The 16,088-nt window shown below is 42.3% G+C and overlaps 1 protein-coding gene and 1 non-coding gene across 3 annotated transcripts in view; one reads left to right on the forward strand and one right to left on the reverse strand.

The window, feature by feature from the left end:
• Positions 1-16,088, forward strand: part of DCAF7 (DDB1 and CUL4 associated factor 7) — a 45,114-nt gene that overhangs the window by 9,636 nt on the left and 19,390 nt on the right. The window lies entirely within an intron of this gene.
• Positions 14,415-14,518, reverse strand: LOC112129740 (U6 spliceosomal RNA). The gene has a single exon (XR_002912099.1). It is a non-coding gene; the product is annotated as a U6 spliceosomal RNA (small nuclear RNA).

A 16,088-nucleotide genomic window follows, 5' to 3' on the forward strand; every position in this document is an offset into this window, starting at 1 on the left:
GGCTGAGGCAGGCAGATCACGAGGTCAGGAGTTCAAGACCAGCCTGGCCAACATAGTGAAAGCCCGTCTCTACTAAAAATACGAAAAATTAGCCAGGCATGGTGGTGGGCACCTGTAATCCTAGCTACTCGGGAGGCTGAGGCAGGAGAATCACTTGAACCCAGGAGGCGGAGGTTGCAGTGAGTCAAGATTGCATCATTGCACTCCAGTCCGGGTGACAGTGTGAGACTCTCTTTCTCTCTCTCTCTCTCTCTCTCTCTATATATATAGTTGTTTTTTTTTTAATAATTGGTATTGAAACCAGAAAAAAAAAATTGGATCTCTACCTTAAACTTTGTACCAGCCGGGTGCAGTGGCTCACACCTGTAATTCCAGCACTTTGGGAGGCCGAGGCGGGCGGATCGCCTGAGGTCGGGAGTTCAAGACCAGTATGGTCAGCATGGTGAAACCCTGTCTCTACTAAAAATGCAAAAAGTAGCTGGGCGTGATGGCAGGCGCCTGTAATCCCAGCTACTCAGGAAGCTGAGGCAGGAAAATCGCTTGAACCCGGGAGGCGGAGATTGCAGTGAGCCGAGATGGCACCATTGCACTCCAGCCTGGGCAACAGAGTGGGACTCTGTCTCAAAAAAAAAAAAAAAAGAAAAAAGAAAAAACCTTGTACCAGAATTCCAGATAAATGGAAAAATGTAAACATATAACTGTAAAACACGGGAGAATCTTGGTGTGAGAAAGCTGTGAAAGTAGAAGTAAACTATATAAAAATAAAATCTCTGTAACAAAACCAAAGTCAAAAGATAAGTGACAAACTGAAAAAATACATGTAACGTCCTAGACAAAGAACAAATCCCTTAATAACTGCATGTAAAGATCTGCACATCACCAGGAGACCAGTCACCCAGTAGAAAAAGAGAAATAGATATGAACAGTTTCCAGAAAGGATGTGTAAATGATTCTTAAACATATGAAGAACTGAACCTCATAAGAAAAAAAAAAAATGGAGTTTCAGCTAGATTAGGAAAAATAAAAACCCTTGGTAATCTACTGTGTGTGTGTGTGTATACGTATGTGTAGCTTTCCCATGCAGTTGCTATCAAAATTTAAATTGGCATTATTTTCCACCTGGTAGTTCCGCTAGTGGTAATTCATCCTACAGCTATACTCATGTGGTTGAAATGACTAAAGTGCAAGGATATTCATTTTAGCATTATTTGTAAGAGAAAAATATGAAAATATTATTAGGGAAATTGTTGAATAAATTATGCTACCTCCATGCAGCTGTTAAAAGAATGAGCTAGCTTTTCATGTACTGATATGGAACATTTTAAAATAAATATTCAGTGGAAAAATATGTAGAAGAGTAAACACCTGTGTTTTTTTAAAAAAGCATATGGATATACATATGTACACCCATATATGGTTGTGTGTAGAAGGGATACACAAGAAATTGACAACACTGATTTCTCTAGGGAAAGGAACTGGGATGTAGGGGCTCTAATTTGTACTGTAATTGCTTTTATGCCTTTCAAAATTTGGGTCTTGTGTATGTATTACCCAGTAAAAAAGTTAGTAATAAAAAAGCTAACATTAATAAAAATTAAATCTTAATAGAACTTCAAAAAGAGGAATAAACAGGAATGAATGAAGAAGCACTAGGCATATAGTAGCAAGAAGCAGCTATTTTTATAGAGAAGAAGTCAGGCATGATAATATTAACATCAGATAAAATTCAAGGCAAAAATGTTGAAACAAAAGGAAATATTTTACATGTTAAACATACAGGCTGGACGTGATGGCTCACACCTGTAATCCCAGCTACAGGCTGGGTGCAGTGGCTCACGCCTGTAATCCCAGCACTTTGGGAGGCTGAGGCAGTCAGATCACTTGAGGTCAGGAGTTCAAGACCAGCCTGGCCAACATGGTGAAACCTTGTCTCTACTCAAAATACAAAAATTAGTTGGGTGTGGTGGTGTGTGCCTGTAATCCCAGCTACTTGGGAGGCTGAGGCAGGAGAATGGCTTGAACCCGGGAGGCAGAGGTTGCAGTGAGCTGAGATCACGCCACTGCACTCCAGCCTGGGCAATAGAGCAAGACTCCATCTCAAAAAAGAAAAAAGAAAAGTACAACCGACTGAGAATAAAAAGTCATAAATCTTTACATATCTAATAGTATGGCATTTAAATAGCAAAAATGTTTTAAATATAGGGAGAATTTGGTTCATATGTTGGAAATTGTTAAGTGAAGTAGACAAAACGAGGATATAGAGGATTAGAAAATTACAGTTTGTTCACACCTGTAATCCCAGCACTTTGGGAGGCTGAGGCTGGCAGATCATTGAGCCCAGGAGTTTGAGATCAGCCTGGGCAACATGGTGAAATTCCATCTCTATCAAAATATAAAAAATAGCCAGATGTGGTGGCACCATGCCTGTGGTTTCAGCTACTTGGGAGGGTGAGGTGGGAGGATCGCTTGAGCCCAGAAGGCAGTGGCTTGCAGTGAGCCTAGGTCGAGCCACTGTACTTCAGTCTGGGTGACAGAGTGAGACCCCATCTCGAAAGAAGAAAATCATGTGTTATAAGTATAGAGAGCTTTGCATTCAACAGAAAATTCACTTTAAAAAGTAACCCAATTTACAAAAACTGTGTATTTAGAAAAAAAAAATTTAAGTTGAAATCAACTGATTGGAAAAAAAATACTACATATCAAAACTTACAGGAAGGTGAGGAACCTGAAGCCCAGCTATATGCTAAGTGGCTTGCCCAAAGTCATATAAGGGGTAAAGGAGGGCCAGAACTGGAGTACTGTCTGTCTCCAGAGTGTTCAGAATAAATGTATGTCAATGTCCAAAAAAAAAAAAAAAAAAAACTTAGGAGGAAAAAGACCATGTTGAAAAACAGAGGAACACTTACCCTACCAGATTAGAATAAACATACTGGAATTGATATAATTATAGCCAGAGAGATAAGTGGAACTGAATAGAATATTTCAAAGACAACTTTAATATATATAAATGTGAAATATGTGATAAGATAGAACTGTAATTCACTGGGTAAAAGATTACATTGTATGGCACATTTGTTCATCTAGCAGAAAAATTTAGAACCCCTAATTCACAGTGTATGATGAAAACTAATTCCAGATCAAACGTCTAATTATAAAGGAAAGTCCACAAACAATATTAGAAAATTGATCAGGAAATTTGTCATGAGGCAGTGGGGGTGGGCAGGGACACTCATTAATTAATTCCAGAGTCAACTAAGGAAAAGATTGGCAGATTCTATAGTACATACAAATAAAAAATTTCTCTGTGAAAGATATGCCATGGACAAAGTCAAAAGACAGCAGAAAATATTTTCTTTTTTTTTTTTTTTTCTTTTGAGACACTGTCTTGCTCTGTGAGCTGGGCTGGAGTACAGTGGCACAATTCACAGCTCACTGCAGCCTCAGCCTCTCAGGCTCAGGAGATTATTCCACCTCAGCCTCCCAAGTTGCTAGAATTACAGACGCACACCACCCTGCCTGGCTAGTTATTTTAATTTTTTGTAGAGATGGGATCTTGCCACATTGCCCAGGCTGGTCTTGAACTCTGGACTCAAGCAATCCTCCCACCTTAGCTTCCCAAAATAGCGGGATAACGGGCATGAGCCACCGAGCCCTGCCCGGCAGAAAATATTTTCAAAACATGACAGACAATAGTAGCTAATACTCAATGCAATAGAAAAATGGACAAAGGGTATGAATATCTAGTTCATAAGAGAGGAAATGTAAGTGATCAATAAACAGGAAAAATGCTCAACCTCACAGGTCGTTAAGGGAAATGAGAATTGTGATATCATCTTTCCCTTTTAAATTTATAAAAATTAAGTTATTGCTTCTAGTGCTGTTGACAGTATGGAGAAACGAACACCTTTACATACTGCTAAGACTGTTAGTTGCTACAGCCTATTTGAAAAGTAAGTTGGTGTCTATTAAAATTTAAAATGCACATACTTTCTAATACAGAAATCCCACTGTTAGGACATTGGCCTCCAGAAAAAAACACAGCAGTACATAAACACATATGTACAAAGGCATATAAGTAAGTAGTGGCGGCTGGGCATGGTGGCTCATGCCTGTAATCCCTGGAGCTCAGGAGTTTGAAATCAGCCTGGGCAACATGGTGAAATCCCATCTCTATAAAAAAAAAACAAACAAAAATTTAGCCTAGCATGGTGGTGGGCACCTCTAGTCTCAGCTACTTGGGAGGCTGAGATGGGAGGATCGCTTGAACCCAGGAGGTGGAGGTTGCAGTGAGCTGAGATCGTGCCACTGCACTCCAGCTTGCGCGACAGAGCGAGACTCTGTCTCAAATAAATAAATAAATAAATAAATAAATAAAAATAAGTAGCGGCAAGAAAGAGAAACAGTGTACAGCACTGGGGGAATCCCGGTACATAGATTAAAAGAATGATTTGGATCTTCATATTGCTCTGAGAGATGCCCATTATTTTGTCAAATTAATAGAGATTCATAGCCTTGGCTCTAGAATTTCATTTTTCTAAAAGTTGAGGGAAAACTTTACACTTAATGTATATATGTTTGACCATATAGAAGAATGTAGAAGCAACACACAACAAATTATGTGATATCTTGGGGATGACATAGGGGGATGTTAACTTTATATATATATATACACACACACACACACACACATATGTACATATATATACACACACACGTGTGTTTTGTTTGATTTTATACAATGTGATATACTTTATAATCCTCTTACAATCTAAAAGTACATTTAAAGAATGTAATAAACCCAATTGGAATGTCATCAAAATAGATAAAACTTGTAAAAATGGACAAGAAAATGTTAGAGGATATAATGGTAAGGGGTTCAGGCTAGAACTCTGGTATCTAAATTCTAGCACTCACCTCTTTTTCCACTGGAGTCTTATCAAGGAAATTATATACAAATAATAGTAGCCAAAGGGGAAACCTAGCATCATTCTATTAATAACCGAACAGGAACCACTAATGTGGTGCTGCTCCCTGGTGAACTAAGTGGGGAAAATGCAGTTTGGCCTTGAAGCCTCAGTGAAACTTTCTGTTTTTCTACCTCTGACTCAAGGACAGACCCAATCTGACCTCTCCTACCCAGTTGTAGGTTCAGAGAAGCTGGAGCGGAGGATGGTCAGGCCCATTCTGAGGAGGCCAATTTGCCTGTCCATGTAGGAGCAGGATAAGCCAGAGCCAGAGAGCCATGGGACATGTCTCACTGTAGAGTGGTCAGGCCCATGCACCTGTCTCAGGCTTCAGCCAATCACTTCAGCAATTCTTCCCCCACCGGAGGAGCTAGTGAGTGGTGGGGACAGAAGAGCAGAACTCCCACGCTCAGTATTCCCTCCATGGGAGACTGGGGCAAAAACTCATCCTTCCTATGAGCATAGGCGGAAATGTGGTGTTAGGGGATGAGGAGCTTAAAGAATGAGAGTGCTGCTAACAATTGTAACAGTACAGTCACGAATCTAGATGAGGAGTTGGGCTCAGTGGCTTATGCCTATAATTCCCAGCGCTTTGGGAGGACCAGGGTGTCAGGATTGCTTGAGGCCAGTAATTGGAGGCTGCGGTAAGCTATGATCATGCCACTGCATTCCAGCCTGGGTGAGAGTGAGACCCCATCTTTTAGAAAAAGAGAGAGAGAAAGAGTCCTTACAAATCAGTAAGAAAGAGATATCCACAACCCAGTAGAAAAACTGGACAAATGTTCTAAGCTGGTGATTTCCGTGTAATGGTGAAGAGTTTGGGTTGTGGGATGGGACTGCCTGTATTTAAAATAGAGCTTTGTGGCTGGGCGTGGTGGCTCACGCCTGTAATCCCAGCACTTTGGGAGGCTGAGGTGGGCAGATACCTGGGGTTGGGAGTTGGAGACCAGCCTGTCCACCATGGAGAAACCCCGTCTCTACTAAAAATACAAAAATTAGCTGGGCGTGGTGGTGCACGCCTATAATCCTAGCTACTGAGGCAGGAGAATCACTTGAACCTGGGAGGTGGAAGTTGTGGTGAGCTGAGATCGCACCATTGCACTCCAGCCTGGGCAACAAGAGCAAAACTCTGTCTCAAAAATAATAATAATAATAATAATAATAATAATAAAATGGAGCTTTGTGATATTGGGCAAGATATTTAACTCAGCATTCTTTACTGAAAGTGGGAAGAATAATAGTACCTACCTCATGGCAGTCTTGAGAGGATTAAATGAGATGATGTGTGTAAAGCATTAATAATGCTTATACTTGGTCCATGTAAGTGCTCAATTATTAATGATTATTGTTATTCAAAAGTAAAGGTAGTCAATGAACAAATATACTCAGCCTCTGGCCGGGTGCAGTGGCTCACACCTGTAATCTCAGCACTTTGGAAGGCCTAGGTAGGCGAATCACTTGAGGTCAGGAGTTCGAGACCAGCCTGATCAACATGGCAAAATCCTGTCTCTACTAAAAATACAAAAATTAGCTGGGCATGGTGGTGTGCACCTATAATCCTAGCTACTCAGGAAACTGAGGCAGGAGAATCGCTTGAACCCAGGAGGCAGAGGTTGCAATGAGCCGAGATTACACCACTGCACTCCAGCCTGGGCGAGAGAGCGAGACTCCGTCTCAAACACAAACAAAATGAAACAAATATACTCAGCCTCAATAGTAAGATAGTGATGAAATGCCATTTTTTATCCATTAGTTTAGCAAAAATGTAGGATTGATAGTTTTCAAAGGTATGGGGAAATTGGCACTCTCGTATGCTCTTAAAGAAAGTGTAGGGGCTGGGTGCAATGGCTCACGCCTGTAATGCCAGCACTTTGGGAGGCTGAGGCGGGCTGATCACGAGGTCAGGAGATTGAGACCATCCTGGCTAACACGGTGAAACCCCATCTCTACCAAAAAAATACAAAAAATTAGCCGGGCGTGGTGGCGGGTGCCTGTAGTCCCAGCTACTTGGGAGGATGAGGCAGGAGAATCGCTTGAACCCGGGAAGTGGAGCTTGCAGTGAGCCGAGATCGCGCCACTGTACTCCAGCCTAGGTGACTGAGCGAGACTCCGTCTCAAAAAAAAAAAAAAAAAAAGTGTAAATGGAAGCAACCTTTTTGAAGACTGATGGAATTTTTAAAGTAATACAACAAGCCACACATGGTGGCACATACCTGTAGTCCCAGCTACTTGGGAAGCTGAGGTGGGAGGATCACTTTAGCCCAGAAGTTCAGGACTCAGCCTGGTCAGCAAAGTGAGACCCTGTCTCCAAAAAAAAAAAAAAAAGAGTAGGCCGGGCGCAGTGGCTCACATCTGTAATCCCAGCACTTTGGGAGGCCGAGGTGGGCGGATCACGAGGTCAGGTCAGGAGATCGAGACCATCCTGGCTAACACGGTGAAACCCCGTCTCTACTAAAAATACAAAAAAATTAGCCGGGCATGGTGGTGGGTGCCTGTAGTCCCAGCTACTCGGGAGGCTGAGGCAGGAGAATGGCGTGAACCGGGGAGGCGGAACTTAGAGTGAGCAGAGATCGTGCCACTGCACTCCAGCCTGGGCAAAAGAGCGAGACTCTGTCTCAAAAAAAAACAAGTTACATTTATAGAATCTGTCCAATAAAAACATTTGCACACACATACAAAAATAAATGAGTAAGAGTAGTAGTATTAGCAAAAGTAGAGTAGTATTGTATTAGCAAACAATGGGACATAACCAAAACAACTGAATAGTTAAATAAATTATAGTGTGCTTACCATAATCTGCTATAGAAGAATGAGGGAAAGGAGAGCTATTTGTACTGAGATCCTCTAAGATTATTGTTAAAAGCAAATTGCAGAATACAGCTGGCAACGGTGGTTGACACTGGTAATCCTAGCACTATGGGAGGCCGGGGCGGGAGGATTCCTTGAGCCCAGGAGTTCGAGGGAGACGCTATCTCTACAGACAATTCAGAAATTAGCTAGGTGTGGTGTGTGTATACCTGTGGTCCCAGCTCCTCAAGAGGCTGAAGCAGGAGGATCGCCTGAGCCTGGGAGGTCAAGGCTGTAGTGAGCTGTGATCATGTCCCCGCTCTGCAGTTTGGGTGACAGAATGAGACCTTGTCTCAAAAAAAAAGTTGCAGAATACATTTTAAGGTCCAAGTCTATTTATGCTTTTTTCTTTCTTTCTTTCTTTTTTAAACAAATGAGGTCTCATTATGTTGCCCAGGCTGGTCTCACTACTGGGCTCAAGTGATACTCCCTTCTCAGTCTCCCAAAGTGCTGGGATTACAGGTGTGAGCCACTGCACCTAGCACCTATTTATGCTTTTTTAAAAAAAGAAAAAACCACACACAAATACACGGAGAAGTATTTGGAAAGTTGCACACCAAACAGCATCAGTAAGGATTTGTGAGGGTCAGTAAGCAGATGGGAGGCTTTACTCTTTTACTCTGTATTACATGCATATTCAGAGAGAACTTATATTTTCTTTCATCATTAAATTTAAATGAATATCTGAACAAAAAAAAATTGAACAACATGAGAGCCAATTGTAATTCCTCTCAATATTTCGTTGGCAACTTGGAACAGAAGAGCCAGTGTCAGCTTGGCTGAGGCTAAAACACACACTTGTGCAAACACAATGTAGTCTTTGGAAAGAGAAACTAGGCTGTGTGATTAGAACATTCAGGTGGGCCAGGACTGTCTATTGTACGTAGTACAATCTTGAAATGTTGAAGAAAACACAATCAATTTTGGAAAGAGATGAATTTCTGGTCAGAAATATTATAAAGTACACAACATGCTAAACTCTAGTTGTAGGCAAAGCTTACATTGTTTTGTAACACTACATGAGATTTTATTTGGCGTCCTTCTTTTTTTTTCCCCCCCAAGACAGGGTCTCACTTTGTTGCCCAGGCTGGAGTACGGTGGCACAATCACAGCTCACTACAGCTTTGACTTTCTGGGTTCAGGTGGTCCTCCCACCTCAGCCTCCTGAGTAACTGGGACTACAAGCCCGTGCAACCACACCTGGCTAATTTTTTTTTTTACCTCTTATAGAGATGGGATTTTGTCATGTTGCCCAGGCTGGTCTCAGATTCCTCCTGGGCTCAAGCAATCCTCTGGCCTTGGCGTCCCAAGGTGTTGGGATTATAGTCATGAGCCACCGCACCCAGCCTGGCATCCTTCTTAAATATAGTATGTACCCTGAAACTTTACCCTGATTTTGTTTTGTTATTGTTTTTGTTTTTTGAGATAGAGTCTCTCTCTGTCGCCCAGGCTGGAATGCAGTGGCGTGATCTCAGCTCACCATAACCTCTACCTCCTGGGTTCAAGTGATTCTCCTGCCTCAGCCTCCCAAGTAGCTGGGACTACAGGCATGCACCACCTCACCCAGCTAATTTTTGTATTTTTAGTAGAGCCAGGCTGGCCTCGAACTCCTGACCTCAAGTGATCCACCCGCTTCAGCCTCCCAAAGTGCTGGAATTATGAGAGTGAGCCACCATGCCCAGGTCTGATTTTGGATGTAGAAAGATACATGGTAGAATTGGGCATGCCCTAAGGTATTCCAGAGAAGCTTTGCATTTTCTTCGGGGTACTGTATGTAGAAAGTTCTTAGTCTTTCGTTTGGTTATCAGTTATATTAGGTTAGTGCAAAGGTAATTGCAGTTTTGGCCATCACTTACGATGGCAAAAGAACACAATTACCTTTGCACCAACCCAACATTAAACTCAGGTGCTTTAAATTTTACACTGAAATACGTGAAAGCTAGCTTAGTTGATCTCTGTCATAACAGAAACCGTCTCTGTTTTTGTTATTTTCTTGGCTTGATTTAACGTTCGTTGCTCGCAAGAAACAGAAACCCACTCAAGGTAGTTGAAGGAAAGGGAGGTTTTCATTCAAGGGAGTTGGAGAATCCGAAGGCAAGAATGAGCCTCAGGCCTCTCATGGGACTGGACCCCGCCAGTGGAAAGCTGTTGTCTCACACCCTGCCCCACCTCACATTACATGTCTCTTTTCTGCCTCTTTTCTTGCATGCTTGTCGTTCTCACTTGCTATGTATGCCGGCTTTCCCTGCAGCTCCATGCACGCTGCGTCTGTGACCGTTTCCTGCTTTTCCCCTTCCAGGCTAAAACTAGATAGATTTTGGGTCTTAATTCCAAATGCTTAGGAGTGAATCGGTTAGCTCAGAAGTCCAACCAGTTCAAACACCTGTGTCAATCTAGCACATTAATTCTCAACCTTGGCTATTATTTGATGTCACTGGGAGCTTTAATAGATGCCAAAGCCTGTGTCCCATTACCAGAAATTCTGGTTTCACTGGTCTGGGATGTTGCTAAACCTAATTTGTTAGGATACGTTTAAGTTCCCAGAGGATTCTAACATAGAGCCGTGGTCCATGGTTGAGAAGCACTGATCTAGGAGAAAACAGGGTCATCTTATAGGTGTGGAACGCTCAGAGAGTGGGGTCTTGGCCTAGGTACCTCTAGGGTGTCCCCATTTTTGGCTTTAACCTCCCAGTTCTCTTTCTATATAGGGTGTGTTAGAATAACCTGTGGAGCTTTACTTTAAGGAAAAAAAAAAAAAAAGCTCATGCCCAGACCTAGTAAATCAGAACCTTCAGAGAGTGGGGACCAAGCAGGCATAGTTTTTAAGCTGCCCTGCAAATTCCAACAATACCACCAGGCCTGATCTCCAGGCCGTGCACTCTCACATAGCAGCACCATCCACAGTCATGGCTTCATATATACCACTTTGGTGGTTTTTTGTTTTTGTTTTTTTTAATTCTAAGGTGTCTCAAATCTTGGTCAGATATTTAGGAGCCAATACTATCTGACCTCTGAGTAACAGATGTACCTTTTTATTTTTAAATAGTCTAGATATGTTTTTGTTTTTGTTTTTGTTTTGAGATGGATTCTTACTCTGTTGCTCAGGCTGGGGTGCAGTAGTACAATCTCGGCTCACTGCAAACTCTGCCTCCCGGGTTCAAGCGATTCTCCTGCCTCAGCCTCCTGAGAAGCTGGGATTACAGGTGTGCACCACCACGCTTGGCTAATCTTTGTATTTTTTTGTAGAGATGGGCTTTCGCCATGTTGGACAGGCTGGTCTTGAACTCCTGACCTCAGGTAAGCTGCCTGCCTCAACCTCCCAAAGTGCTGGGATTACAGGCGTGAGCCACCACGCCCAGTCTAGATGTCTTTTTCCAAGTACTTTGGTAAGAGAAACTGGGAAGCATCAGCTATGTCAGGTGTATGTACTGCAGTGGGTTAAACATTGGTGGGGAGGGTGATTCATTACAGGGATGTTGGTCACATCAGCCCAATAGCTGACAGAAATGATAGGAAAGGCAAGGCGTGATGGCTCACACCTCTAATCCCAGCACTTTGGGAGGCCAATGCAGGCAGATTGCTTGAGCTCGGGAGTTCGAGACCAGCTGGGCAGCGTGGCAAAACCCTGTCTCTACAAAATATGGAAAAATTAGCCAGGCGTGGTGGTATGCACCTGTAATCCCAGCTACTCGGGAGGCTGAGGCACAAGAATCACTTGAACCTGGGAAGCGGAGGTTGCAGTGAGCTGAGATTGCGCCACTGCACTCCAGCCTGGGCAACAATGAGACTCCATCTCAAAAAAAAAAAGAAAAAAAAAAGATAGGAAAAATGTTTATTATATTCTTTGCCTCCTGGATACTGGTCCTCTCATATATATCCTTGATAGGGAAGCCTCCTCTTCCCTTGTGAGGGAGGGTGTAGGGAAACAGGCGTTTGCATAGTTAGGTGGTAAGAGTGTAAACTGCAAGGCAGTTCAGAAAGTAGTGCTCTGCTCTACAGAAATAACTTACTAGTGCAGAAAAACATGATTAGGATATTCATCGAGACATTGTTTTTCATAGGGAAAATGGGAAGTCTGTCTTGTGGGATTAAATACATTGTAATTTGGCTATGTCGTGGAATGCTATACAGTTGTGAGAATTAGACAGATTTATTTGTATTGGCACCAGAATGAAAAAGAAAATTGTCATGCAGGATATGATTGGAAAACATTTTTTAAATTTTTGGAAAGAGAAAAGATGGCCAGGCACGGTGGCTCACGCCTGTAATCCCAGCACTTCGGGAGGCCGAGGCTGGTAGATCACTTGACGTCAGAAGTTCAAGACCAACCTGGCCAACATGGTGAAGCCCTGTCTCTACTAAAAATACAAAAATTAGCCAGGTGCGATGGCGGGTGCCTGTAATCCCAGCTACTCGGGAGGCTGAGGCAAGAGAATCACTTGAACCCAGGAAGTGGAGGTTGCAGTGAGCCAAGATCGCACCACTGCATTGCAGTCTGGGCGACAAAGTGAGTCTCTGTCTCAAAAAAAAAAAAAAAAAAAAAAAGAAAAAGAGAAAAAAGAAAATTGATATATTGTGTAAAGGAAGCAAGTTGCAGAATAGTATAATTATGTTTATGTAAAGAAAATTTGTGTCTGTAAACCTGTAGGCAAGATCTGGAAGTAGTTATATCAAACCAAATGGCAATTACTGGTATAGAGGGATAGGGTGGCATTGAAAGAGGGACTTGCACTTTTAATTCTCTATACTTAGTACCTTAATTATTTAAAGTTAGTATAAATTACTTCTCTAATGCTTAAAAATACTTGAAAACTATAACGAACCAGGGGAAAAGAGAAAATTAATGGTTATCTTTATGTGGTGGGATTTTAATTTTAATTTTTGTGTGTGGGGGGGCAGTATTTTTTATAATGAAAACGTTTTAATTTTCTAATTGGGGAAAATCATTTTTAAAAATAACATCAGGACTTGAATTTCATGAGCCTTTTCTGAACAATGAGGATGGCTTTTTTCTTGAATTCAAATTAAAAATTCAAGTCATTACCTCTTCAGAAAGCATTGAGAAGGTCAAGGAAAGATTGAATCTCAGCTATTTTCTGACTTCTCTCCTAGGTTAGGTACTATTGTTCAGAGATTGTCAAACTTTGCTGAAATCACATCACCAGGGGTGATGAATTCCTAAGAATAGAGAGTCCTGGGCCTCACTTGATGCTTACTGAATCAGAATCTTAGGCTGGAGTTGGAGGCCTAGGAATGTAAACCTCTTCAGGCAAGTCTGATAGCTAAGTTGGAAAACCATTGCTGTAGGCAGTACAAGCAGAAGTAAGACACAGGCCTATATTTAAGGCATTTACTAAGTGAAATAGCATAAGACAGTAATGTCAGTGCTTTCATGAGGCACTATGGGATTAGTCACCAAACAGATGGTAGAGATAAGCACTGAAAGAAAGAGCACTGGACCAGGAAGACTGTGAATGCCTTATGAAGGAGGCAAGATGTCATAATATTCAAAGCTCATATATTGAGTAAGACAGTTCTACGTAGAGCTGTTACATACAACTCGAGGCAGGTACTGTGAATATCCTCACTTTACAGATTGGGGAACAAGATGAGCAGAGTTAAGTAACATGTCCAAAGTCTTACAGCTAGCAGGTGGTTAAGTGGGGAGCCCTAGAAGCCCAATTCCACTGTGCTGTATTAACATTGGGCAGGATTTGGGTCAGTGGAAAGGAAGCATGAGGATTTTACAGGTATAGAGGGAAGTGTAAGGAAAGGGATGGGAAACAGTGACTAGATAAATGAAGGTGGAATATAAGGTAAGTTAGGGCTGGGTGGTAGAAAGTCTTGTTAGGCTAAGAGGATCCCAAGTGTCAAATGCTCACAAGATCGGATATTTGAAGCTTGGGAGGAAATCTCTGATGACTTGAAAGACATTTTCTCTTACAGTTGAACTTCACAGTGTTATCTGGAAAGTTAGAGAGGGATTTGGGGTTTCGTGCTCCCTGGTGTATCCACAGCACTTAAAACAGTGCCTGACTCCTAAGAGCTGTTCACTAAATACTTCTTGAATGAATATATAAATGAAATAGCTGGCTCACAATCTACATCAGAGACTTATTCTTTCTTTTTTCTTTGTTTTTTTGAGACAAGGCCTCGCTCTGTTGCCCAGGCTGCAGTGTGGTGGCGTGATCTCAGCTCACTGCAACCTCTACCTCCTAGGCTCAAACCATCCTCCCACCTCAGCTTCCCAATTATCTGGGACTACAGGCATGCGCTACCACACCCAGCTAATTTTTGTATTTTTTGTAGAGATGAGGTTTCACCATGTTGCCCAGACTGGTCTCGAACTCCTGGGCTCAAGCAATCTACCCACCTTGGCCTCCCAAAGTGCTGAGACTACAGGTGTGAGCCACCACACCCAGCCTCAGAGGTTTATTCTTTATTCTGCCCAATGAGCCTGAGAATTTAGCCTTTCATGTTTTTGTTGTTGTTGTTGTTGTGTGGGTACATAATAGGTGTATCTATTTTGGTATAGGCATGCAAAACATAATAATCACAACTTGGAAAATTGGGTATCCATTGCCTCAAGCATTTATCCTTTGTGAAAATACAGAACACTTTACAAATTTCCGTGTCATCCTTGTGCAGGGGCCATGCTAACCTTTGTATAGTTCCGATTTGAGTGTGTGTGCTGCTGAAGCAAGCACTCTCATCTGGGTTTTTTTCCCGTTTCTCCTCTACAAAGGCTGATACCAAAAATTCCACGTTTCATCTAGAATCTTCCTTCTTTATGTAATATTTTCTGGCTGGGCGTGGTGGCTTATGCCTCTAATCTCAGCACTTTGGGAGGCCAAGGCGGGTGGATCACCTGAGATCAGGAGCTTGAGAGCAGCCTGACCGACATGGTGAAACCCCATCTCTACGAAAAACACACAAAAAAATTAGCTGGGTACAGTGGCATCTGCCTGTAATCCCAGCTACTTGGGAGGCTGAGGCAGGAGAGTCGCTTAAACCTGAGAGGCTGAGGTAGCAGTGAACCAAGATCACGCCATTGCACTCCAGCCTGGGTGACAAGAGTGAAAATCCGTCTCAAAAAAAAAAAAAAAAAAAAAAATCTGCAAAGGTCAGAATGTCAACTTTTTAGTTCCATGTAAAAACTGTTCATTTGGTCACAGTCCCTCTTACAGCCATTCCTGGTTATCCCTTGCCATTATCACTGTCCCTTAATTTTTCCCCTGTTCCCCTCTGGGCTCCCTGCCTCCAGCCACCTCCTTGATCCAGTCTGTCCTGCCCAGCACTACCAGATGTGTGGTCCTCAGAGGCCTTGTAATCATACCACTGTCTTCTCAGACACCTTCATCGGGGGAAGGCCATGGTTGCTTTTGGTGCCTTCCAGCCTACCCTCAGCACACCTTCCCAGCCGCATCTCTGCTGCACTCCCATGTGGCGCTCTCAAACAGGCCTGCTTGCTGCTATCAAATGGGTCATTTAGTTTGCCACCTTTGTATGTGTGACCCTTCTGTTCTACCTACCTGGGATGCCCTTCCCTTTCCTATTTGCCTACCCAGATCCTTCCTATTCTCCTTTGAAGACTCTGCTCAGATGCTAACTCCTCTTTTCCTCAGGTGCCCCATTTGAATTATTGCTGTTTCCTCTCAATTGTTATAGATTATTATCTGTGTCATAAATAAGCCAATCATGTATTACCTTGTGACATTACTTGCATTGCTATCTTAAGTGTTTTAGGGCACTGGGTTTTGTCTCCTTTTACATCTTTATACATTATCTCCCCTAACAATTATATGATTGTTGAAAGTCTGTGGGTGCTCCATAAAATGAATATTTAGACTTAGTCATATGGATTTTTAAGAGTTAAACATGGATGACAAGATCTATGAATACACATAGAAAAATCCTTAGGAATCTACAAAAAAGCTACTAAAACTAACAACTAATGTAGCAAAGTTATAGAAGCCAAGATTAATGTACAAAAATCAGTTGTATTTCTATATACAATACCAATGAACAATTGGAAATGGAATTTAAAACATTTTCATGGTCAAGCACAGTGGCTCATATGTGTAAGCCCAGCATACTGGGAGTCCAAAGTGGGTGGATCACTTGAGCCCAGGAGTTCAAGACCAGCCTGGGCAACATGACAAAACCCTGTCTCTACAAAAAATACAAAAATTAGCTGGGTACGGTGGCTAGTACCTGTAGTCCCAGCTACTTGGGAGGCTGAGGTGGGAGGATCACTTGAGCCTGGGAGGTCAAGGC

The sequence above is a fragment of the Pongo abelii genome, chromosome 19 (genome assembly GCF_028885655.2).
Source record: "Pongo abelii isolate AG06213 chromosome 19, NHGRI_mPonAbe1-v2.0_pri, whole genome shotgun sequence".
Lineage (NCBI taxonomy): Eukaryota > Metazoa > Chordata > Mammalia > Primates > Hominidae > Pongo > Pongo abelii.